At 35.1% G+C, this 26,464-nt stretch overlaps 1 long non-coding RNA gene across 1 annotated transcript in view; it reads right to left on the bottom strand.

Moving 5' to 3' along the window:
• LOC134730874 (uncharacterized) overlaps positions 1–25,208 on the bottom strand; it is a 60,874-nt gene extending 35,666 nt beyond the window's left edge. The window contains exons 1-3 of the long non-coding RNA XR_010112869.1: positions 24,652–25,208; positions 24,369–24,494; positions 23–173 (exon numbers count right to left, since the gene is read on the bottom strand). This is a non-coding gene — a long non-coding RNA (uncharacterized LOC134730874). The remainder of the gene's footprint in view (positions 1–22; positions 174–24,368; positions 24,495–24,651) is intronic.
• Between the last annotated feature and the right edge of the window lie 1,256 nt (positions 25,209–26,464).

Here is a 26,464-nt window from a genome sequence, read left to right as displayed (position 1 = left end):
CATGCACAGCATCAGGACACACCTCATAGTTCAGTGAAGGTAACAGGGCACAGTTGTCTCTCTTCACAGAACAGAAGTACGAACCGTGTGTGGGGGAGCAGCTCCTCCTTGGTCCTCAGTCCCCACGGGGTGCCAGCAATGCCTCCTGCACAGATAGGCTGTCCTGGCCAGAGCTGGGAAAACCAGAAGCGCTCCTTCAGAAGATTATATAATTTGCTTTAACCTTAACAAAATGTCACCTTAACGATCCAAGCTTTACCTTTAGCAAGTCCTCTCTTTATATACTCATTAATTACTAAAAGAATAACAACTGAAGATTGGAAAAACTTGTTACAGCATGGACATCTCTCAATTAATCACCATGCCATCATATGATTAACACATCCTAGAAACACATTTTAAACATGTTAAAATTTGACTTTTCAATCAGAAAGCAGCAAGGCTACAAAAGTAGATCGAAAGATTCATCAAGGATGGAAAAATATGTTTGTTTGCAATATAAAAGAACATATTATGTATCTATATGCTGTAATTGAATAAAAGTCATAGAAGTGTCTTGATTTTGGCAAATGTGGCTGTCATCTGAATGTAAAATAAACACTAAGAAATGAATGCTGCAAATTTAGAGCAAGAATTCAGGAAATAACCCTTGGACTTTACAACTCGAGGATCTAGAATGTATCCAATAAAAAGTCAGCCTGCAGAAAGACCCCTTTTCACACTCCCAGTTTCTAAGTGGTTAAAGCTTACTTAGACAGAAACTACCTGGAACTCCCTGCTCTGGTCTTTGTAAACAGCCGCCATAATCTTTTACTCCGAAAGTCTTAGCTGGTTTTAATATGATGTATTATTTTTAAATATTCTGCCTTATACAATGTTGGTTTCTATACTGTCTTACATCCCACTCCCCTCTAGAGTATGAAACCATTGAGCACAATTACCATTGTCTTCTTTTTTCATTTTTAATTGACAAATACTAATTGTATCTATTTATGGGATACAACGTGATGTTTTGATACATGTATACACTGTGGAATGATCAAATAAGGCTAATTAACATATCCATCACCTCACATACTTATTTATTTGTGGCAAGAACATTTAAAATCCACTGTTTTAGCATTTAGAAATTATACGCCATTGCCTATAATTACTCTGCTGTACAAGAGATGATTCCTCCTGTCTAACTGAAACTTTGAAACTTTTAACCAACATTTCCTCTTTCCCCGCCCACCACCTTCACCCCAGCTTCTGGTAGTCACCATGCTACTCACTACTTCTGAGTTCGACTTTTTTAGGCTCCCATAAACACTGAGACATGACAGCTACTTCACAGTATATATTCTGTTTTATTACAACAGACCCACACTTCCATTTCAAGCTGCTTCTTCTTCTGAAATCTAATGAGACACCATGTACTTACAAAATTAATTTCAATAATTTTAGGAGTACAATGACATTTTGTTACATGGATGAATGATATAGTAGTGGAGTGTGGGCTTTTAGTGCACTCACCACCCAAATAGTGTACATTTACTATCCAATAGGTAGTTTTTCACTCTTCACCCCCTTCCAGCCTCTCCACTTCTGAGTCTCAAGTGTCCATTATACCACTCTATATGCTTTTGTGTATACATAGCTTAGCTCTCACTTACGAGTGAGAACATGTATACATCTCATAATTTGTTGAGAAAATGACATGTCAAGAAATGAATTCCCTCAGTTTTCTTATATAATTTGCATAAATATATCTACATACTCTCAGAACCTTCCTTATGCCATCACCTTATTTCATCTGTCATTGTACATCTTGAATTCTGAATCTTACATAATACTGATTTCTTCCACATACATCACATATATGCATCATTTCCCACACCAGAAAGTTCAAAATAGGCCAGATGCAGTGGCTCACGCCTGTAATCCCAGCACTTTGGAAGGTTGAGGTGGTTGGATCACCTGAGGTCAGGAGTTCGAGACTAAAAATACAAAAATTAGCTGGGTGTGGTGGCGGGTACCTGTAATACCATCTTCTCGGGAGGCTGAGGCAGGAGAATCACCTAAGCCTGGGAGGCAGAGGTTGCAGTGAGATGAGATCGCACCATTGCAGTCCAGCTCAGGCAACAGAGTGAGACTCCATTTCAAAAAAGAAAGAAGGAAGGAAGGAAGGAAGGAAAAAAAGAAAGAAAGAAAGAAAGAAGACATAAAGAAGGAAAGAAAGAAAGAAGGAAATAAAGAAAGAAAGAAAGAAAAAGACAGAAAGAAGGAAAGAAAGAAGGAAAGAAAGAAAGAAAGACGAAAGAAAGAAAGAAAGAAAGAAAGAAAGAAAGAAAGAAAGAAAGAAAGAAAGAAAGAAAAAGACAGAAAGAAGGAAAGAAAGAAAGAAGGAAAACAAAGAAAGAAAGAAAGGGAGAGGGGGGAGGGAGGGAGGAAGGAAAGAAGGAAGGAAGGAAGGAGTCAAAATAAATGGAAGAAACTTTTTCACCAGGACTCCTCTTCAAACTGCTGTCTGATCTTTCATTTTTCCCTCAAAAAATTCCGAAGAAGAATGTATTCACTGACTCCACTTAGTAGTCTTATACTCCTCAATCCCCTCAATCGAGTACAACTCAACTTCTCCTCTTAAGAGTCTACAAACATGATTAATACAGAGATCACACGTGAATTCTTAATAGCTAAATCCAAGGTATTTTTTTTCAGCCATTTTCTTCTTTGCCACCTTGGATTTTGTCTTTTGGGTGCTTTCCTTTTTTGAGACATTCTCTACTTCCTTACTTCTTTATTTTAATAGACAACATAGAGTTGGGTCCTATTTATCCTCTCTGACATTCTCTGTCTTTTAATTGGTCAATTTAGACCATTCACATTTAAAGTGATATTAGCATTTTGTATTAATATCTAATATCTTTATAACTGTTTCCTATTCATTGCATTTATACTTTGTTTCCCTTCCCCACCCCTAACCCCACCCCACCTCCATCTTTATTTTGCCTTCTCTAATTTTAATTAAATATTATTAATGATTCCATTTAATCTAATGTCTTAGAATATCATTTATATTTCTTTATTATCATTGGTTTTAGTGATGCCTTTGAATTCATTGCTGTGTTTTTATTTGCGTATTTGCATTAACTTATTTCAAGACAATAAATACAGAACTGAAATTAGAGCAGAGTCTTACACTGGTGGGCACTTCTCTCTTATGTATTCCTTTCCTGCAAAACAAAAGGCAGAATGCCATATTGCCCATTGACAACATATGAAAGACAATTCTTTAGCATTTTATTTTACTTTGGAAATGTTAAAAAAAGAACCTCTTGATTTTATTGGTATAGTGTACATACAAAAAATTAATAGAAGAAAAAGAAAACTCCAGAGTATATCATAAATTCAGTTATCTAAACACACAACACATATCAGTCATTCCCATAATATAAATACTTTAACATGTAAAATTATTTTCACTAAGAGACATACGGCTCATTCCTCATCTCAACGTGAAGCCACTATTACATTATCTACTCTCTTTTAAGGTGCTTATTTCTATTTACTGAAATTTATTTTGTTTTCATAAACATTATTTTAGAATAGTTTGATTTATCAAAAAGTTTCTAATATAGTATAGAAAGTACCATACAGCCCACACACAGTTTACCCTATTATTAGCATAATATATTGTTATGATTAATTTGTCACAAATTAATGAATATTAATACATTACTACTAACTATAGCTCATGTTTTATTCAGATTTTCTAAGTTTTCCCCTAATATTATTTTCTTTTTTTTTTTTTTTGTCTTGCTCTGTCACCCAGGCTGGAGTGCAGTGGTGAAATCTCGTCTCACTGCAACCTCCACCTGCCGGGTTCAAGCCTCTGAATGCCGGGTTCAGCATTGCTCCGCCTGCTGAAGCAATTCTTCAGCCTCAGCCTCCCGGGTAGCTGGTATTACAGGTGCTCACCACCACGCTCGGCTAATTTTTGTATTTTTAGTAGAGACGAGGTTTCACCGTGTTAGCCAGGATGGTCTCGATCTCCTGACCTCATGATCCACCCACCTCGGCCTCCCAAAGTGCTGAGATTACAGGCGTGAGCCACTGCACCCAGCCCCCCAATATTATTTTCTAATACATGATTCCATATAAAATATTGTCTTAAACTTAGTCAACATGTTTCTTTAGGGTACTCCTCAGGCTCCTTAGTTTTTCAGGTTTTCCTTGTTTTTAATGACTTTGAACAGTCTTGAGTACAGGTGACATATTTTCTAGACTATCCCTTCATTGGCATTTGTCTATGTTTCACACAGTCAGACAGCAGCTATGGGTCTTAGGGAGAATGATCACAGAGGTAAGGGGTCATTCTAATTACATCATGTCAGGGAACAAACAAAATGAATTGTCACTGTTCATATTGACTTTGATTACCAAGGGAGGGTTTTTTAGGTTTCTGACTGTAAAATCACTATAAAGTTCCCCTTTCCATGCTGTATACATTCTAATCAAATAACTATGTGCAGCCCATACTTAATGAAGAGGGACCTAGGGTCCACCACTTTGAGGGCAGAGTATCTAAATACATTGAATTCTACTTGACAGATACATCTGGTCTTCTTCATTCATTAACTAATTAATTATATAAATGCATATATATATATACACACACACACACACAACACACAGGCATTTATTTTATATATTGGGTTTCAACCCAACACATATATTTTATACTATGGTTAATAATCTGATATTGTGTTATTTATTTTTGTTCAAATAGTTTCAGCTTTGGCCATGTGGAAGCTCAGTTGGCCCCTATGCTCATTGGCGTAGCACAGTAAGTGTGTGTGTGTGTGTGTGTGTGTGTGTGTGTGTGTGTTCTGTACTTTCTTACTTTCTGGAACCTCAAAATACTACAGATTCATTTTACGTATTTCCTGATGCAGTATTAGAATCAGTCATTTCAACAAGTAGCCGTATGCTGCCTGTGTGTGTAAACTTATCTGTGAATATTAGTTATGTGTAAATCTGTGTTTATATCTAAGTAGAGATGAGTTCACACTGACTTTTTCTCCCTTGCCAGTCAGTAACCTCTCACTCCAGAAGTGAGAGACCTGGCTCCCACCACACCCAACCATTACATAATCATTCAAATCCGCTGTACATGTGTAGTGGTTTTAGAATTGTTAAGCCCACGGAAAACAAGTTTATCAGCTACAGTACAATACAATGCCTCAGTACATTTCCTTGTACCTTTAATCTTACAGGCTTCATTTATTTGCAGAGTCACTTAGGTCAGCACACTCTCCCCCATTTCTTTTATTGAGGTTGTTTCATATATTTGTAATACAGTTAGATCCTTTTATCACATTCTGCATTTCATTCTATGATCCCATTACCTCTTAATTTTTTTAATTTTACATATATTAAGATTTGCTCTAGTGCTGTAAATTATATGGGAATTGAAAAATGCACAATGACATGCATTCACCATTATAGTATCATACAGAATAGATCACCACGTTAAAAAAAATTCTCCGTGCCTCGCCTATTCAAACACCCTCTTCCATAAACCCTAGGAGTCACTGATCTGTTCACCTTTTCCAGAATTTCAAATAAATGAAATAATACAGTACCTAGTCTTTTCAGAGTGGTTTGTTTCATGTAGCATATATAACTCATGTTTTTGCATGGCTTAATAGCTTATTTCTTTTCAATGCTGAATGATATTCTAATATGGAACACCGCAATTTGTTTATTTATTCATCTCTTGAAGAGCATCTCAGTTGCTTCCAGCTTTATTATGAATAAAGCTTCTATAAATACTCACATGCCAGTATTTTTGTGGGCATTAGTTTTAAAATAACTTGAGTAGATACCTGGAATGCAATGGCCTGATTGCATAAGATTATATTTAGCTTTGTAAGAAACTGCCAAAATGTCTTCCAAAGTTAGTGCATCACTTTGAATTCCTATTAATAATAAATGAGAGCTCCTGTTGCTCTGCATATTTCTCAACAACATCAGATTTGAAGGATTTTAAACGTTCTCGTAAGTGTGAGTGGTATCTTGTTTTTAATTTGCATTTTCAGAATGACAAACAATGCTGCACATCTTTTGTCCTGCTTAGTCGTCATCTGTATTCTTGGGCGAGGGGCCTTTACAAAATTTTTGCCCATTTTTAATTGGATTGTTTTTGTATTGCTCAGTTTTTAGAGTTTTTAAAATATTTTGTGTGCAAACCTTTAATAAGATTTGTCTTTTTGCTTGAGTTGGGCTTGATATGTTCTTTTTTCCTCTAATTTTCTAAGGTGGAAGCTAAGGTTTTATATTTTAGATCATCTTTAAATAGAAATGTTCAAATTTCTCTCTGAGCACTGCTTTTGCTGCCTCCCATGTACTCTAATGTTTTATTTTAATTTTTATTAAGTTCATAATAGTGTTTTAAATATATCTTTAGATTTCCTTAGATTATGTGTTATTTAGAAGTCTTTAGCTTAATTTCCAAATATTTGGTGGATTTTCCAATTATCTTAATGTTATTGTATTTAATTTTCATATTTTGTTGTCTTAGAACATACTTTGTATGATTTCTGCTCTTTTAAATTTGTTAGAGTGACTCATTAAAACAAAAATAACAATATAACATGTAAGCTCTGGGTTGAACACTAAGAGTTTAAAAGTAATGCATACCTAAAAAGCCAACAGATGGGAAAACATAATAATAATAACAGAAGAAAGTATATACTTTCTCAACCCAATAATAGGCAAGTAAGGAGAAAAAAGAAAAAGGAGAAAAACGGTACAAATGGAAAACTATTAAGACTTTAAATTTAAGCCAAATATGTTAGTAATTGTATTGAGTCTTATTGGACTAAATGCTCAACTAAAATACAATAATGTCAAGATAGATAAAAATACAATTAAAATAGGACACATACACCTCAAAGAAAGCCTTGTATTCTGCTTCCCAGAGACATATCATAAATAAAGGACATGGTAAGTTTGAAATAATAGAATAAAATAAGATGTACCTTAAAAATTAATTAATAGAAACTATGCTAATATCATACAAAATGCAATTTGATTACAAATATTACTGAAGACAGAGGGACATTACATAATGACAAAAGTCAGTATAACAAGAAGACCTGTATTTTCCTCATTTCTAATGCATATAATAACACCACCTCAAAACTCTATTAAGTAACATCTAACAGTACAAAAGAAGAAACAGATAAGTCTGTAGCACACTTGGGGATTTTAGTAAACCTCAAATGATGAATTGGACAAAACAATCAGTGTGAGTATAGAGGATTTTAACATGGTTGACAAACCTATAGAATGTGTTTATTTGGTAAAAATTTGTTGCACTGTGTACTTAAGATTTGTAATTTTGCACATACGATTAGATATTAATTATTCAGTTGCATTGTAGAGAATCAGTGATCACCTGGCCAGGGATAGGATGCAATGGCATACAAATGAGAACATGTTCAGATGCCATGGCCTTAAATTTGACTAGAGATAATGGTAGTAGCTCAAGTTAAGGAATGATTGCAAAAGTGAATGGATTAAGAGAAATATCAAGTACTTAGTGATGATTAATGATATGTTTGTGATGAGAAGATCAAAGAAATATCAGTGTATTTTTTAGTAGATGAGTTTTTTTAATGAAATCGAAAAATCATTTTAGTTTGCATCAGTGAATTGGATATGAGTTTGGGTGAAGAATATGAGAGGTTAAAAAGGACTCATCCATGACTTTCACTTCTGGAATTGCACTGGGTGGATATGTGCAAAACATAGGGGGAAAATGCACTTACTTGCATATCTGTGTCCACTTGCCTTACATAAAACTCCTTGAATAGAGGACTATTACAGATTATTAGCATCTGTCTTCCCTGTTTGAAGTTCAGCTGCTGAATCACTGTGATGGTAAATGTATGATGGTTGAATGATTCTTGATTTGCTACCTATGTTAGTCTGTTTTGCTTGTTATAAAGGAATACCTGAGACTGGGTAATTTATAAAGAAAAGAGGTTTATTTGGCTCATGGTTTTGTGGGCTGTACAAGCAGGGCACAGCATCTGCTCAGCTTCTAGTGAGGCCTTGGGAAGCTTCCAATTATAGTGGAAGGCTAAGGGGGAACAGGTGTGTCACATGGCTAGAGAGGAAGCTCAAGAGAGGAAGCGATGCTGGGCTATTTTACACGACCACCCCTCACATGAACTGCGAGTGAGAACTCACTCATCACTGTGAGGAGGGCACCAAGCCAGTCATGAGGGATTTCCCCCCATGACCCAGACACCTACCACCAGTCCCACTTCCAACACTGGGGATCACATTTCAACATGAGATTAGGAAGGGACAAATATCCAAACCATATCACTACCCCATTTCCTGGATGTTGGCACTCTGTGGAGCAGAGAAACAAATAAGTCTCAGCAGCTTGTCTTATACTCTTTCCTCAGGAATTTTAGAATGAACATCCAAGTTGGGTCTATTTCTGAAAGTAATCTTCGATTGACTCACATGTTTTAGCTGTTTAAAGATCAGAGGAGCTCTCCTTACATAACCCTATTAATAAAGTGTTGTATCACAGGAGGGGAAAAAAACCCTAAATGTATGATTTTGGAGGTCATACAATACATCCGTTGTGTAATCAGTGTCACATTTAAGGGAGCAAATAAGAGAGGAAAATGCTTGTCTGGATCACATCATCCAGAAGCCTATAGATCCTGGCATTTGCAAATAAAAAAATCAAAATAACCATCATGTCTTTTATTACCCTTGTAGTTATTTAAATAACCATTATTTCTTATCATTAGATTCCATATTTGAAGGTTGCTCATTTTTCATTGCTTATATACATCTGCTTCTCTTAACTTTAGCCATTAGTTATCTAATCACTGCCAGGCACTTACACCAGTAATTCTAGCACTTTGGGAGGCCGAGGCAGGTAGATCGCTTGACGTCAGGAGTTCAAAACCAGCCTGGCCAACATCGTGAAACCCCATATCTACTAAAAATACACACACACACAAAAAAAGATTAGCCGTGTGTGGTGGCAGGTGCCTGTAATCCCAGCTACTTGGGGGGCTGAGGCAGGAGAATCGCTTAAACCCAGGAGGCAGAGGATGCAGCGAGCCAAAATCCAAGATTGCATCACTGCACTCCAGCCTGGGTGACAGAGCAAGACTTCATCTCAAAAAAAAAAAAAAAAGAAAAGAAAAAAAACCCACAAAAACAAATTATCTAACCACCGTCCTATATTTTATTTGTATAAATTTAAGGTGTACAAGTGCAGTCTTAACTGTTGTATTTTAATATCATTTTAAAGATGATCAGATTAAAAAATTAATAAACTTACTGCTTTAAATTATAATACACTATGTGGAAAATGAGCCTTATGTCCAGATAACATTTATAAATGCTATAATAATATTGCTTCAAAATATATCCTATACTAAGAAAATAAACTTATTATATAGACATTGAGCCTTGATAAATTGAATTTACAATATAATTATTTTGTTTTTATGTGAAACTTTTTCTGTTATACCAATTTACTAATGGAAGAACACTTAAAACACTGCTGGAAGGGAAGTAAATAATTGTTACTATAATCTTTTATTTTACTGAGAAACCAACCAAAAACTGCATTGAGTGCCCAGCTCAAAATTGCATATGAAAGTATAAAAATATCACCATAAGAGTATGATATATCTTAATTTTAAGAACCTTGTTTATAACTATAAAAAGAAAAAATAAGTAAATGTAATGAAAGTTAATGTTAATTAAATGTCTTTAGCAAAAGCAACAAAAGGAGATTCAGAATAATCACATTTTGGATAATTGACATGAGGAAGTATAAGATCTGATGGTATCTTATGAAATATGTAGATTAATAGTATTAATACCCTAAAATACTCATTTGTGTTGTGCTTCTATTTATTTTTTCTCAGACGGGGTTCAACAGATAGCCTCAGAATAAACTTTGAGATAGGTACAATTATCAAGAAGCAAAGTCTCATTTTCCACAGAAGATGTAAGTTGGTATTTAATGTGTTAATTATTTCCTTTAAATTAGATATACAGAAAAAATCAAAGCACATTTATATGAAATTAGAAAAATGGATTTTATGCCTAAGGAATATATAAAATACATAAAAACTTCCATATGAGCTGATTGGCAGTTTCTTCATGAAGAATTATAATTGTTATAAATTATGTTTTAAGGATCAACATTTAATTTTGCTTAAAATTGAATATTTACACTAACTAATGAGATATGTTTTCTACTGATTACTCTATAGCACAAAAGTCTCACATATAATTAATATTTGAGCCATGATTATGTTTTTATATCTACCAATTTATCCAACAATGATTTAATGAATCTTTAGTGTGCCAGGCACTAAACCATTCAGATTAATAAGTATGACAAAAATGAAAACAAATTTTTACTAGAAATACATGCAAGATCTTAAGAACATCAAATACTCTTAACTATAATAATAGTATTTTTCCACAGTACTTAAATGGTGGTTCATAAACTATCCTCTGTGTGTCCCAACATTTAGCTTTTATCAGATTTTATATTCCCATTAAATTTAAATTTAAGGATGTTTCATTCATGATAAACCACTTCATGTGCAATTAGAAACTAGGGGGACAGAATTGGGCACGTGTCAAGTATAACACTGTGGTCATTAAAGAGATCCTACCATAGATGCTCATGCCAGGCTTACCTTAGATGAAGACTATACTTCTGCATTTGAGACAACATTGATTCCTGGACACATCGCTTAATGTGATTGGTAATAAAATAAGAATTCCTAGAGCCAATAAAATGCTTAAGATAATAATGATGAACTTATGGTTTAAAACATGAACAAAAGTGGCATAACAAAAATATATTTTTCTTGAAGCATATTGCAAAATACTGTATTGTAAATACATTATTATTAAAATTTAGAGCCAATAATTGGCATTTTCTAAGGACCTAAGAATTTTTAAAACATGTTTACTGCTTTATATAATAATGAAATTAATACATCTCATTGTAAGGCAAATTTGAAAACTATAAAAAATGTAAACTCTAGGAAAGATATACAGAAGAAATTTAAAAATTGAAATCCCAGCATCCAGAGTTCACCAGGGTGATATACATAACTATATTTTTATCTCAAACTGAAACCATAGAACAGATTAAATTTTTAATACACAGAATTTTAGAACTGTTTTGGAGTTACAGAAAAAAACTAGGACGTCCTGCTGTGGGGTGGGGGGAGGTGGGAGGGATAGCATTAGGAGATATACCTAATGTTAAATGACGAGTTAATGGGTGCAGCACACCAATATGGCACATGTATACATATGTAACAGAACTGCACGTTGTTCACATGTACCCTAAAACTTAAAGTATAATAAATAAAAGAAAAAATTATAGATAGTACAGAGTTCCCCTACATCCTACACTCAGTTTTCTCTATTATTAACATCTTACATTACCATGACACGTTTGTTTTAATTAATGAACAAATGATGGTACATTATTGTTAACTAATTAACTAAAGCCTACACCTTATAGAAGTGTCCTTAGTTTTTAAAGGATGTCCTTTTTCTGTGCCAGGATCCCATCTAGGTTACCTCATTGTAATTTGTTGCCATATCTTCCCAGGCTCCTCTTGGCTTTGTCAGTTTCTCAATTTTCGTTTTGTTTTGTTTTTAAGAACCTTGATATTTTTGAGGAGCCTTGGTGAGATATTTTACAAGGTGTTCTGTTAAAACTTCTCTAATATTTTTGTTTTAAGAAGACTGGTATTATAGGGTACTAGGAGGAAGGCCCAGAGATAAGTGCCCATTCCATCTTATCCTCTCAAGAGTGCATGCTATCAACATGATGTGTAGCCAGTGGTATTGACCAAGGTCACTTAACTGAGGTAGTGTTTGTCATGTTTCTCCACAGGAAAGGTACTCTTTATTCCCCTTTCCATATTGTAGGCTTTATAAGAAGTGCCTATGCACACAGTCCACACCTGCGGAGAATGCAGAGTTACAGTTTTCCATTGTGAGGGCAGAATTCAGAATGTCTATGTAAATCACTCGGAATATTTCTACATTGGGAGATTTGTCCTATCTATCTATCATCTATCTATCTATCTATCTATCTATCTATCTATCATCTATCTATCTATCTATCTACCTATATGTCTATCTGTATCTGTATGTGCTCATGGATATTTATTTTATACTTTGGGCTATAATTTAATACTATTGAATTTTTTTTTTTTGGTTTTGCTCAAATATTTCTTGGTTTGGCCATTATGAGCTCATTTCAGGGGGCCGGTGTGCTCCTTTGAAATACTCGCATCAAAGTGTGTGTGCGTGTGGATGTGCATGTGTGTGTGTTGGGCACTTTCTTCCTTTCTGAGACAAGATGTCCGGGCCTATCTTTTATAATCCCTTCCCCAGTCCTAGAATAAGTTGGTACTGTTATTGGAGAAAGATGTTAGTATTGGCTGTTTCTTGTTGGTAGGGTGCTAGATTTATTTTTGCATTCAGTTTTTTTAAAAATATATATATAAAATAAGAATTTTCTTGTTAAGTTTTAAGTTTGCTTTTGAAATTGTTTTAAAATGCAGTAGTCCATTGTACATTTTGTTGAAAAATGATTATTTAAACAAGAGGCAATACTAACAATATAAATATGTTTGCAATTTTCCCTGTTCCTAATAACATAGCACACCTCTTTTTCTGCAAAATGAAGCTAGCTTTTATTTTAATAAAACAAATACATTTTGTTTAATACCTACTTCTCATAGTTTATATATTTGTTAGTAAATAAGTAAAATATGTATAAAATAATAATAGTCCAGATGAGATTATTAAATTGGATAGGAAATGTACTTGCAGGATTTAACAACAATAACATAATAGAACTAGAACAAATTTTCATTTTTAATTTTTGTGGGTACATGGTAGGTGTAGCTGAGATGTTTTGATACCGGGATGTGATGTGAAATAATCACATTATGGACAGTTGGGTATTCATCCCATCAAGCATTTATCCTTTGCATTGCAATCCATTCAATTATTCTCTTTTAGTTGTTTATAAATGTACAATTAAATTATGTTAACTATAATCACTCTGTTATGCTATCAAATAGTAGGTCTCATTAATTCCTTCTAATTATTTTTCGTGCCCATTAACAATTCCCACCTCCCTTCTCTACCTCCTCCACTCCCACTGCCCTTCCCAGCCTCTGGAAACTATCCTTCCACTCTCTATGCCCATGATTTTAATTGTTTTGATTTTTAGCTCCCACAAATATGTGAGAACATGTGATGTTTCTCTGTTTATACCTCATTTAACTTAACATAATCATCTCCGATTCCATCCATATTGTTGCAAATGACAGGATTTCATTCTTCTTTATGGCTGAATAGTACTCCATTTTGTATAAGCACCCCATTTATTTTCATCCATTAATCTGCTGATAGACACTTAGGTTGCTTCTAAATCTTGGTTATCATGAACAGTGCTGAAACAAACACGGGAGTGCAAATCTCTCTTCAATATACCGATTTCCTTTGTTTGGGTATATACCCAGCAATGGGATTACTGGATCATATAGTAGCTCCATTTTTAGTTTTTTGAGGAACCTCCAAACTGTTCTCCATAATGATTGTACTAATTTACATTCCCACCAGCAGTGTACAGGGGTTCCCTTTTCTCCACGTCCTTGCCAGCATTTGTTATTACCTGTCTTTTGGATATAATCCATTTTAACTGGGGTGAAGTGGTATTTCATGGAAGGTTTATTTAGGGTTTTGTTTTTGTTTTTTATTTTTGTTTTTGTTGTTGGAGACAGGGTCTTGCTGTGCCATCCAGGCTAGAGTGCAGGGGTGTGATAATAGCTGTTTGCAGCCTCGACCTCCTGTGCTCAATTGATCCTCCTACCTCAGCCTCCAGAGTAGCTGGGAATATAGGTGCATGCCACCACACCCAACTAATTTTTTTGTGTGCTTTTTGCAGAGATGAGGTTTCACCATGTTGTCCCAAGCTCAAGTGGTCCACCAGCCTCAGCCTCCAAAAGTGCTAGGAATACAGGCATGAGCCACCACACTTGTCATCGTTGAAGTTTTGATTTGCGTTTCTCTGATGATCAGTGATGTTGAGCACATTGTCACATGTCTGTTAGCCATCTTTATGTCTTTTTTTTTTTTTGACGGAGTCTCGCTCTGTTGCTGGAGTGCAGTGGCATGATCTCAGTTCACTGCAACCTCTGCCTCCTGGGTTCAAGCGATTCTCCTGCCTCAGCCTCCCGAGTAGCTGAGACTACAGGCATGCGCCACCACGCCCAGCTCATTTTTGTATTTTTAGTAGAGATGGGGTTTCACTTGTCTTTGAAAAATGTCTATTCAGACCTTTTGCCATTTTTAAATGGGATTAATAGTCTTTTTCCTATTGAACTGTTTGAATTTTTTACATATTCTAGTTATTAATCGCTTGTCAGATGGCTAGTTTGCAAATATTTTCTTGTATTCTGTGGCTTATCTTTTCACTTTGTTGTTTCCTTTGCTGTACAGAAGCTTTAACTTGACATTATCCTATTTGTCCATTTTTGCTTTGGTTGCCTGTGCTTGTGGGGTATTACTCAAAACATTTTTGCCCAGACCAGTGCCCTGGAGAGTTTCACCAATGTTTTCTTGTAGTAGTTTCATAGTTTGAAGTCTTAGATTTAAGTCTTTAATCTACTTGGATTTGATCTTGCATATGACAAGAGAAAGAGCTCCAGTTTCATACCTCTGCATATAGATATCCAGTTTTCCCAGCACCATTTATTGAAGAGACTGTCTTTTCCTCAGTGTATGTTCTTGGCGCTTTTGTCAAAAATGAGTTTGCTGTAGGTGTGTGGATTTGTTTGGGGGTTCTCTATTCTGTTCCATTGATCTATGTGTCTGTTTTTATGCCAGTACCATGCTGTTTTGGTTACTATATCTCAGTAGTATATTTTGAAGTCTGGTAATGTGATTCCTCCTAGTTTTGTTCTTTTTGTTTTGGATACTTTTGGCTATTCTGTGTCTTTTGTGGTTCCACATAAATTTGAGGATTGTTTTTTCTGTTTCTGTGAGGTATGTCGTTGGTATTTTCATAGGAATTACATTTAATCTGTAGATTGCTTCAGGTGTTATAGATATTTTAACAATATTGCTTCTTCCAATCCATGAACATGCCTCCATTTTTGTGTGTCCTCTTCAATTTCTTTCATCAATGTCTTATAATTTTCATTGTAGAGAACTTTCACTTCTTTGGTTAAGTTAATTCTTAGGTATTTACCTTTATATATGGCTACTGTAAATGGGATTACTTTTCTGAGTTCTTTATCAGATTGCTCACTGTTGGCTTATAGAAATGCTACAATTTTTGTATGTTAATATTGTATCCTGCAACTTTACTTAATTTATTTATCAGTTCTAATAGTTTTCTTGTGGATTCTTTAGGTTTTTCCAAATATAAGATCATATCATCAGCAAACAAGGATAATTTGACGTCTTCCTTTCCAATTTGGATGCTTTTTATATATTTATCTTGTCTAATGGCTCTAGCTCAGACTTCCAGTACTATGTTTAATAACAGTGGTGACAGTGGGCATCCTTGTCATGTTCCAGATCTTAGAGGAAAGGCTTTCAATTTCTCCTCATGATGTATGATACTAGCTGTGGGTCTGTCACATATAGCTTTCATTATGTTTATTTATGTTTTTTATATACCCAGTTGTTTAGGGTTTTTATCATTAAGAGATGTTGATTTGTATCACACGCTTTTTCAACATCAATTAAAATGATCATATGGTTGATGTCCTTCATTGTGTTCATATGATGTATTATATTGATTGATTTGAATATGTTGAACCATCCTTGCATCCCAGGGATAAATCTCACTTGCTCAGGAAGAATGCTCATTTTAACGTATTGTTGAATTTGGGTTACTAGCATTTTGTTGAGAATTTTTGCATCAATATTCATCAGAGAAATTGGCCTTTAGTTTTATTTTCTCAATGTCTTTTTCTGGTTTTGGTATCAGGTAATACTTGCCTCATAAAATGAGTGTGGAAGTATTTCTTCCTCCTCTGCTTTTCAGAATAGAGTATGATTGTTATTAGTTCTTTAAATCTTTTGTAGAATTCAGCAGTAAAGCCATTGTGTCCTGGGTTTTTCTTTACTGGGAGACTTTTTATTACAGCTTTGATCTTGTTGCTTGTAATTGGTCTGTTCGGGTTTTAGATTTCTTCATGGTCAATCTTGATAAGCTGTATGTGTCTAGAAATTTGTCCATATCTTATAGATTTTCCAATTTATTGTCCTGTAGTTGTTCATGGTAGCTACTAATGATTCTGTGAATTTCTGCAGTATCGCTTGTGTCCATTTTTATCTCTGATTTTATTTATTTGAATCTTCTCTCTTTTTTCTTAGTCTGGCTAAAGGTTTGTCAATTTTGTTTAACTTTTCAAAAAGCCAACTTTTTGTTTCATCGATCTTTTTAATTTTTTTATTTCAATTTCATTTATTTCTTCTCTGATATTTATTGTTTCTTTTCTTCTACTAATTTGGGGTTTGGTTTGCTCTTACTTTTCTAGTTCTTTAAAACGCATCAGTAGGATGTTTACTTGAAGTTTTTCTTCTTTTTTGATGTAGGCACTTATAGCTATAAACTTGCCTCTTAATACTACTTTTGCTGTATCTCACGAGTTTTGGTATATTGTGTTTCCATTAATATTTGTTTCAAGAAATTTTTCAACTTCCTTCTTAATTTCTTTATTGACCCACTGTTCATTCAGGAGCAAATTGTTTAATTTCCATGTATTTGTATAATTTCTAAAGTTCCTCTTGTTACTGATGTCTAGTTTTATTCCATTGTAGTCAGAGAAGATGTTTGATATTATTTCAATTTTTTAATGTTTTGAGACTTGTTTTGTGACTTAATATATGGTATATCCTTTAGAATAATCCAAGCACCGAGGAAAATAACATGTATTCTGCAGCTGTTGAATGAAATGTTCTGTAAATATCTATTAGATCCATTTGGTATATAGTGCAGATTAAGTCTAATGTCTACCTGGTGTTCTATTTTACTGTGGCCGAGCTGACACTCAAACCACAAGACAGTCCTTCCCACTCTTCCCTTGCCATTCCATTGACAGAGAACCCTCACCCCATGGCCACCACCACCACAGGCCCATGGGGAGTGCAGCCAGAGTACTGCTGATGTTCCCTTAAAGCTCAGGGGCTCTTAAGTCAGCTTGCAATGAATGCTGCCTGGCCTAGGACTCACCCTTCATGGAAGTGCCCCCACCCTCACCCCCAGCCCAGGGCAGATCCAGAGATACCATCCAATAGCCAAGTTCTGGAATCTGGGACCCCAAGAGCTCACTTGTGCCCTACTCTTTGTGGCCAAGCTGCTACCTAAGGTAAAGGACAAAGTCTCTTTTACATTTCTCTCCACTTTTCTGAAGGAGAAGGAGCCTCCCCCATAGCCTCCAGAGCTGGGAATATGTTGAGTCTCACCTGAAGCCAGCAAGTCTCAGGGTCTCACCCAAAGCCCTCGACGTAGTACCTGGCTATTGCTGCTGGTTATTTAGAGCACACGGCTATTCAGTTAGCAGGTGATAAATCCTGCCGGGAGTAGGTCCTTTCCTTCAAGGCAGTGAGTTCCCTTCTGTCCCACGGTGTGTCTAGAAATGTCATTCAGGAGGTAGGACCTAGAAAGGGGGCCTCACAGTTCTGACAAGTTCCCTATCCTGCCGTAGCTGAGCTGGTCTCTAAGATATAAGACAGGGTCCTCCTCACTCTTCCCTCTCCTCTTCTCAAGCAGAAGTAAAGGGTCTCTTTTGGAGCTGTGAGCTGTGCAGCCTGGGGTTGGGGAGAGGTGATGCCATTACATCTTAGACTACCTGGGCTGGTGTCTCAGTAGGTTGCTTGCCCACCCCCAACACGAGTCCTCTGACTCTGGGCACAGTTATGCACTAGGACTCGCCTGGGAGTTGCCATCCTTGTGGCTAGACTTCCTTTCAAGATTATTTAAGTTCCCAGAGCACTTTATCCTACACTGGCAAGGCTTGCAGGAACTGAATATCTAACCGCTGGAATTGGTGATTCACCTCTGTCTAGGGCTGGTCTAAATGCTTCCTCCATAGGTGGGCTTCTGCTGAGTTTAGTCAGGTTTTGTTCTCTGGTATAGCAGGGCAGCACTGAGTTCAGTGCCTCACAATTGTTGTGCTCTCCCTCTTCCCGGCACACAGAATCACTCTCCACACCATGCCCCCACTGCCAGGGGTTGGGGAGAAGTGGCATTAGCGATTCAAAACAGTTTCTCTTACCTCTTCCGTGCCTCTTTCATTGATATGAAGTTAAAATCAGGTACTGTGAGTGCTCACCTGATTTTTGGTTCTTATGAAGGTGATTTTTTTTGTGTAGATAGTTAATTTAATGTCCCTACAAGGAGGGACAATCATTCTGCCATCTTGCTCTACCCCTGTCCAAACTAGAAATACTTTTAAAACAACATTAAGTAAAATTTCTTCAGAATAATTTCTAACTTTTTTCCTATATACTATTGTAGATAATTTACAGGGAGTGTACAGAGAAAAATATGTATTTTAAAGAGCATATTTGAAAAAAAATTCTAGAAGAAATGGGGGTATCAAAAGATGAAATAAATTATAATTGATAAGAATAAATGCTGAAGATTTAGTCATGGTTGTAGTAAGCAAAATAAGAACAAAAACTACCACAACTACTTAATCGAAATAAGCCTTCTATAGTGATATGGCACTGGCTACAATTTGATTCAAGAGCTTTGGCATTGCCTGAACCATGCTGTCATTGAGTTCTTTATATATTTCACTGAACTAGTCTACTAAGTTCAGATTCTGTGGCTAATTTAGTCACTTTGTCAGACTTCAAAATATTACCCAAGGTTTACTCTCTTTGACTTCCCTAACAATACAAACCTGATTTTTAGCCATGCTGGAGGATAGTCATTGGTGAAAACACTGATGTTAAAAGAGGGAAAGTATCCCTTGATAAAGGATAACAGTAGTTTCAGAGCAGGTGGCAGAATAAAATCAGAATTTTGGATTGACCACTTTTGCTTTCTCTTTTAATTCAAAAGAGTTAAACAAATAAAATATATAGGTATGTGATATATAAACAGAATTGAAAAGAAATATATTTTTGCGAACATACATATACATTGCATATATTCTGAAATATAATTGACTAAAATGTCAGGCCTTGAAGGTACAGAGTATGAAAAACTGTTCCAAGACACTAAATAGGGCACGAATAATAGTAGTTGAAAATGCAGTTTTAGGAGGAGATAAAACCTCTGAGCATAACTATTAGTTACTTTCTATTAAAGATCCTCTCTCAAGTAATTGAAGAATTCTGCCTCAGACAAAAATTATTGTTAATGGCTTCAAGATGATGGGCTATATTTTAAGCAAGAAAGGGTTTAACTGAGCACTGGACAAGCATATTCAAATTTTAAAACCATACCTAGGACTACTTTTTTCTAGTCAAGGAGGAATAAGAGAAGTTAGAGTCACCCTGTATTCTAAAACTACCAAGATAAGAGAAAATATACACCTTAATGGCACTAAAATATTGAATTGTAACAGTCAAAGAAGGACAGTGATATCTACAAAAAGAGAAACTAAAGAATGGAGTACTACAATTTTCCCAGCTTACAAACTGATAACGTTTAAAGATCTTATAAAGAGAGGGAGAAACACAGTAAGAGTCTACAAGTCTCCATGAAATAAGGAATTGGGAGCCCGGAGATCTCAAAATATCAGGAATCCACAGGACTGAGTACCAAAGAGGAAAGAGCAGCACAGAAAACTGAAGACGTTCAAAGAATCCCCCTAACTCTTCACCTGAATACTGGTAAATAAATGCATGTGAGGAAAATATCCAAGAGGAAGAAAGAAATAGCAAAACTGATAAAGAGAACTGTACATGAGGTTTACACAGATCTGAGCATAGCCCTGTTGACAACACAGGCATTTTCAAATTTTAAAATGCCTTATGGTTCATTGGGTATTCGGTAGAGTACTAAGAGTTTGTCTTAGTATTGAGGAGAAAGTAACACTAGAATAAACACTGCTCTGACCTCGTTTAACCAGTGCTTAAAATAAAGACTGAAAAAGATCAAAATTGTTTCAAGAAGTTGTCCTGCATCAAAACAAAGCTAAAGAATATCACAGAGAGGCAAAAATATCCAGCACTCAGCAAGTAAAATTCTGTGTCTGACATCCAGTAAAAAATTACAATGAATAGGATATCAAAAAAATGGTGAAATTGGGACTTTTGAACATTTTGTTCTTCATACATCAAAAGAAAACTAGGAGAAAGATCAGAATAAACTTTTTTAGCATTCTAGAAATTAACCAAAGTTTTACAGCAGAGGAGCATTTATACAAGAAAACTTGCTGAATCTCAGTAAGAGTGAGCTTTTTGGCATTTTAGCTTACTCTAGTCATATTACCCCTTCTCCATCACCCCAGTATCCTTGAAAAATAATAGAACATATTCCTGGTACAGCATGATCAACCTGGAAAGAAGCAAAAGGAAGCAGAAGGAAGCTGGAGCTCTTTCAAAGCCCCATTCCCAAAGAATTGTCATCATTTGACCTGTCTGGTGGTTCTGAGGAAGACCCACTTTCAAGGTTGTCTGTATTTGACTTGACATGGCACTTGCCAGGTGTGAAAATCTCTTTAAAGGGAGCATTTGTCAAAATCATTTACGGGCAAGTGTTTTAACTTCATCACTGCCTCAGGTGCCAGATAGCAGTCTGGGCAAATGATAGAGTAACCAAAAGCTTAGGAGAAAATGTTGAGAATGAGATGCCCATAAGGGCTTTTAAAAGCTCTAATATACTCTTAGAAATCTAGAAGTCCACGTGCATGCATAGGACTGTGTGCATTCCCAGGCTGGTATACATGGTGTTCTCAAAAAAGGCCTGAAAACGTCCTAAGCTGTCACTTCTGGCTGACCTTGTGACACTGCACAAGCCAGAAGTGAAAGCTCAGGCAGAGCTGTAAGGTGTCTAGCTGAATGTTGAAAGCATGCCCCAACATGCACAGAAAGCCTCTCAGCAAAAACTGAGAGACTTAATGGTTCCAGAAATGGAGGCATATTTCTGCCTAGTTAATAGGTTAACACTAAGCTAAATGAATTGAGACATCAATGACTACACATGCCAAAGAATGCAGACATTAAATAATTAGATAACAAAATTCACTAAACAAACAAAGCTACAGCAAGCAGCAGCAACAACAAACCAGAGAGAAATGAAAGATTATTATTTCTGGAATTGAAACATTATATCATTTTAAATGTCCAGATTTTTTAATGACATATAAAAAATTATTTTAAACCATGGCCTGTAGGAGGGAAAAAAAGCAATTAATAATAATTGTCACTTTACTAAAGAATATCAGATATTGACCTTATTAGACAAAGATTTAAATTAGCTATTTTAAGTATGTTCAAAGAGTGAAAGTTTACATTCTAAAGAACTAGGAGAAAGTATCAGAATAATGTCTTACCAAAACAGAGAATATCAGTAAAGAGATAGAAACGAAACCAGCTATATTTAATAGTATTTTAAATGTGTCACCCCACTGCTTTCTGACTTCCATGGTCCCATAAACAGAACCAAATAAAAATACTAATAAATAAATCTTTCAACAAACAATGCTGTATCTAGAAAACTGCTCTTCAAAATTCAAGGAGAAATTAAGACATTCCCAAATAAACTAAAACTGAGAGAATCTGTCCCTGGAAAAATTTCCCTACAAGAAATTCAAAGGAGAGTATTTCAGGTTGAAAGGAAAGGACAGTAAACAGTAAGTGGGAAACACATGAAGAAATAAAGTGCACCTTACTGGTAACCACATAGGTAAACGTTAGACAGTATAAATATAACTTTTGTTTGACTTGTATTTTTGCCCTATGTAATTTAAAAGACAGCTGGGTGAATGCATGTTCTGATATAAACACACGTGTAAAGATGTAATTTGTATAACAATAACATAAAGGAGGGGAGAAAATGGAGCTATATAGGAGAAAACTTTCTGTATACTATGAAAATTTAGCAGGTATTTATCTAAACAAAATTGTAAGGAGTTAAAATATTATTTGTAATCTCCAAGACAATCACTGAAGAAAATCTGAAAAAATGCATATTAAAAAATAAATTAAAATGGTACCATAGAAGATATCTACTGAAAACTAGAAACCAATAATAGAAGAATGGGGAGAAAAAAGGCATAAGACATATAGAAAACAAATAGGAAAATGATAGACATAGATTCTACTTATTGGTAACCACATAAAATGTAAATTATTTAAGCTAATTAAAAGGCAAATATTGCTGAAATACCTAAAAAACATGGCTCAACAAAATATTTATCACAATAGACACACTTTATAATCAAATATACAAATAGTTTGAAGGTAAACAAATAGAAAAAAGTTATGTCACACAAACTTATCACAAAGGAACTGGAGTGACTAAACTAATATTAGACAAAATATATTCTAAGACAAAATTTGTCACTAGACACAAAGAAATATTTTATTTATTTTATTTTATTTATTTTATTTTATTTTATTTTATTTTAACAAGATCTTGTTCTGGCACCCAGGCTGGAGTGCAGTGGTGCAATCTTGGCTCACTGCAACTTTGAACTCCTGGACTCAAGAGATCCTCTTACCTCAGCCTCTAAAGTAGCTGGGGCTACAGGTGCAAGCCATCATGCTCAGCTAATTTTTCTATTTTTTAGTAGATGGGGTTTCTACCATCTACCCCAGGCTGGTTTCAAACTCCTGGGCTCAAGCAATCCACCCGACTGGGCGACTGGGCCTCCCAAAGTTCTGGGATTACTGGCATGAACCATTGCACCCAGCCGAAAGACATTTTTAATGATAAAATGATTAAGACAACAAGAAGCACAAATAATATTAAGATATATAGTACTTAAAAAGAAAGCTACAAGTACATGAAGCCAAAATTGAGAGGAAAAGTAGGCATTTCACAATAATAAGACTGCAATACCTCATTTTCAATGGTGTATAGAAAAAGGAGACAGAAGATCAGTAACGAAATTGAAGACTTACACAATGCTGTAAGTCAACTAGACCTAACAGACATCTACAGATCACTCCACCTAGCAACGCAGAATACACATTCTTCTCAAGTACACATGAAACACTCACCATGATATATCATATGTTAGGCCATTAAAAAGTCAAAATAAATTTAAAAGGATGGTAAAATTGTACAAGAGTATGACTACAATGTAAAGAAATTAGAAATCAATGACAGAATAATTTTCACAGTCACAAATATGTGAAAATTAAACACCACACCTAATAAACAATAGGTCAGAAAGAAATCACACAGAAAATTAAAAAGAACCTTGAGATTAATGAAAACAAAGGCACAAGATACTAAAACTTATGGGGAACATCAAAAGCAGTACTTAGAAGGAAATCTATAGCTTTAAACATTTACACAACAGCACAATAAAGATCTAAAATAAACCTTTCACCATCCACAGAAAGAAGAGCAAACTCAACACAAAACAAGCAGAAAGAAAGAAAAAATAAATATTAAAGTGGAAAGAAATGAAATAAATCATAGACAAACAATAGAGAAAATTAAACCAAATATGTAACATTTTGGAGAGAACAACAAAATAGCAAATCTTGAGTAAGATTGACAAAAAACAGAGAGCAGACTCAAATTACTGAAATCAAAAATGAAAAGAAGAACATTACTCTTGGCCTTACAGATATAAAATTTTTATGAAGATACTATGCACAATTGTATGGTAACAAATTAGATAATCAAATGACATAGATACATTTATAGAAAGACATGAACCATCTAAACTAACCCAAGAAGAAATAGACAATATAATAGGCTTGTGACAGAGTAATTCTAAAACTATTTCACAGCAAAAAACCCAAGATGAAATGACTTTTTGGTGAATTCTGCCAACAAATACTAGCAAACTAAATTAATTTAGCAACATGTTTAAAAGATTAGAAACAATGATCAAATTAGATTTATTTCAGAAATTCAAGTTTGGTTCAACATAGAAAAAATTAGTAAACATAACACATAATATTAGTTGAATAAATGGGAAAAAGACATAATTTTCTCAATAGAGAAAATACTTGGAAAAATCCAACATTATTTCATGATAAAACTCTCAACAATATAGGAATAGAATGAAACTTACTCAATCTGATTAAAGCAATCTAAGAAAAACCAGGGCCAATATCATACTTACTGGTGAAAAACGGGATGCTTTCTCCCAATATCAGGAACAAGACATGAACATGTGCCCTTGCCTCTTCTATTCAACAGTGTATCAGACGTTTTAACCAGATAAATTGGGCAGGAAAGGAAACATCATCTAAATTGAAAAGCAAGAAGTATTTGTAGATGATCTATCCTTTATAAAGAAAACCCCAAAATATTAAAAAAAAAAAAAAACTCTTGGAGCTAATAACCACATTCAGCAACAGTGCAAAGCCCAAGTGTTGGACAGTTTCTGCATAGCCTTGACAGACCTAGTCTTCTTCTGTCTTGTTGATTGTAGTTCTCAGAATAGTTGAAACATGTGTGAGCATGCAATATCCTGAGACAGGGAGGAACAGCTAGAAATAGACCAGGCTTTGTTATTTGCCCTCCTAGGGAAGAGAACTTCTTGAGTTAGAGAAGAATTGCTCAGGATAGCCTGAGCTTTATTCTTTACCTTAGAAGCAAGACGCCCTTCAATGCTTTAGCCCAGCAACTCACATGTCCCCTGAGTTAACTCAAGGTGGGTTGCCTTTTGGGATCCCTAAGCTGCAGTCCAAGTGTGGCATGTTCAGTCAGGACTCCATCCACCCCGGACAGCTCTCCAGAGCCTCGGCTGACCAGCTCACTGTGGATCCTGGGCTTCTGTTGTCCCTTGTCACCTATCTGTAAGTAATAATCCTGTTCCATATAACTTGTACAATGTGAGTGTTGTATCTTACTGAACTTGGGTGAATAGTAAAGGTGCAGCCCAGGATGGAGTGAACAGAAGTGTTTGGACCCTGCTCCTGGTGGTTGGCATAGCAATGATCTTTGTTATCCTCCATGCAATGGGAGTCCTTCCTTAGTATTGGTAATTAGTCACCATGGTCATACCAGTCTGAACATGTGTGATCTTGTCTGATCTCAGAAAATATTGGTAATTAGTTAACCTGTTTCACACCAAGATCAATATTTAAAACTCAGTTGCATTTCTATATAGTATCAATGAACAATACAAAAACTAAACTAAGAAAACTATTATACTTACAATAGAAAATAAAATAAAATATTAAGAATAAATTCAACCAAAAATGTGCAATGTAATGCACATTTGTAAATAGAAAACTAGAAACATTGTTGGAAGAAATTGAAGAAGATCTACATAAATGGAAAAACATGTTATGTTCATGTGTTAAAAGTCTTAATGCTGTTAAGACAGCAATACTACTATGGTCAATAATACTATATTTTACTCTTGGAGTTTTATAAGAGAGTAGATCTTAAATGTTTTCACCACACACACAAAAATCATAATCGTGTGAGGTGAGAGATTGTGGCAATTATTTCACAATCTGTTCATGTATCAAAACATCACATTAAATACCCAACATATATACAATTTTTATTTATCAAAAGCTGGAAAAAGCAATCTCTATCAAAATTCCACCTTTATTTTTCACATAAATTACAAGCTGATCCTAAAGTTAATGTGAAATTCAAATATTATTAGGCATGCTAAGAAGCAGGAAAATAAAACACACAGTGGATATAAAAATCAGTCAATAGAAGCTGAGCCAGAAATAACACAAGTTTCTAAATGAGAACGTGAAACAGTTATTATAACTGCAATTCATATGTTTAAGAAGTTAGAGAAATAGAAATTAAAATAAATAAGCTACTTTATCCTCTCTCCCTCCTATAAGGGTTGATGCAGAGTACATTACCCCCAGCAATACAAATACATGTGTGCAATATGTCCACTCAGGGAATCTCATTAGCTACACAGTACCCACATTTTCATTAGGAGCTGGTCATACAGGTACCTTCTGCCTAGGATGTACCGAAATTCCAAACTCCCAGGAAAAAATTACGTGTTCAGGACAAGCCATATTATTTTCACAGTCTATGCACAATGAGCCACTCTTATCATTCAAAGAAAGTTTTATATCAGTCAAGGGAAATGTTTACCAATCAAGTTCCCAGATGCCAGTCAAGGGTAAACCTTTCAAGAATAAGTTTCTAAGGATAGGCAGTCTCAGCTCTGCTACATTAACCATTTTTGCACAATATGGAATACTCAAGCAACACCATTAACCAATGTGC

The sequence above is a fragment of the Pan paniscus genome, chromosome 7 (genome assembly GCF_029289425.2).
Source record: "Pan paniscus chromosome 7, NHGRI_mPanPan1-v2.0_pri, whole genome shotgun sequence".
NCBI lineage: Eukaryota > Metazoa > Chordata > Mammalia > Primates > Hominidae > Pan > Pan paniscus.
This window is presented reverse-complemented; position numbering and strand designations above follow the sequence as displayed.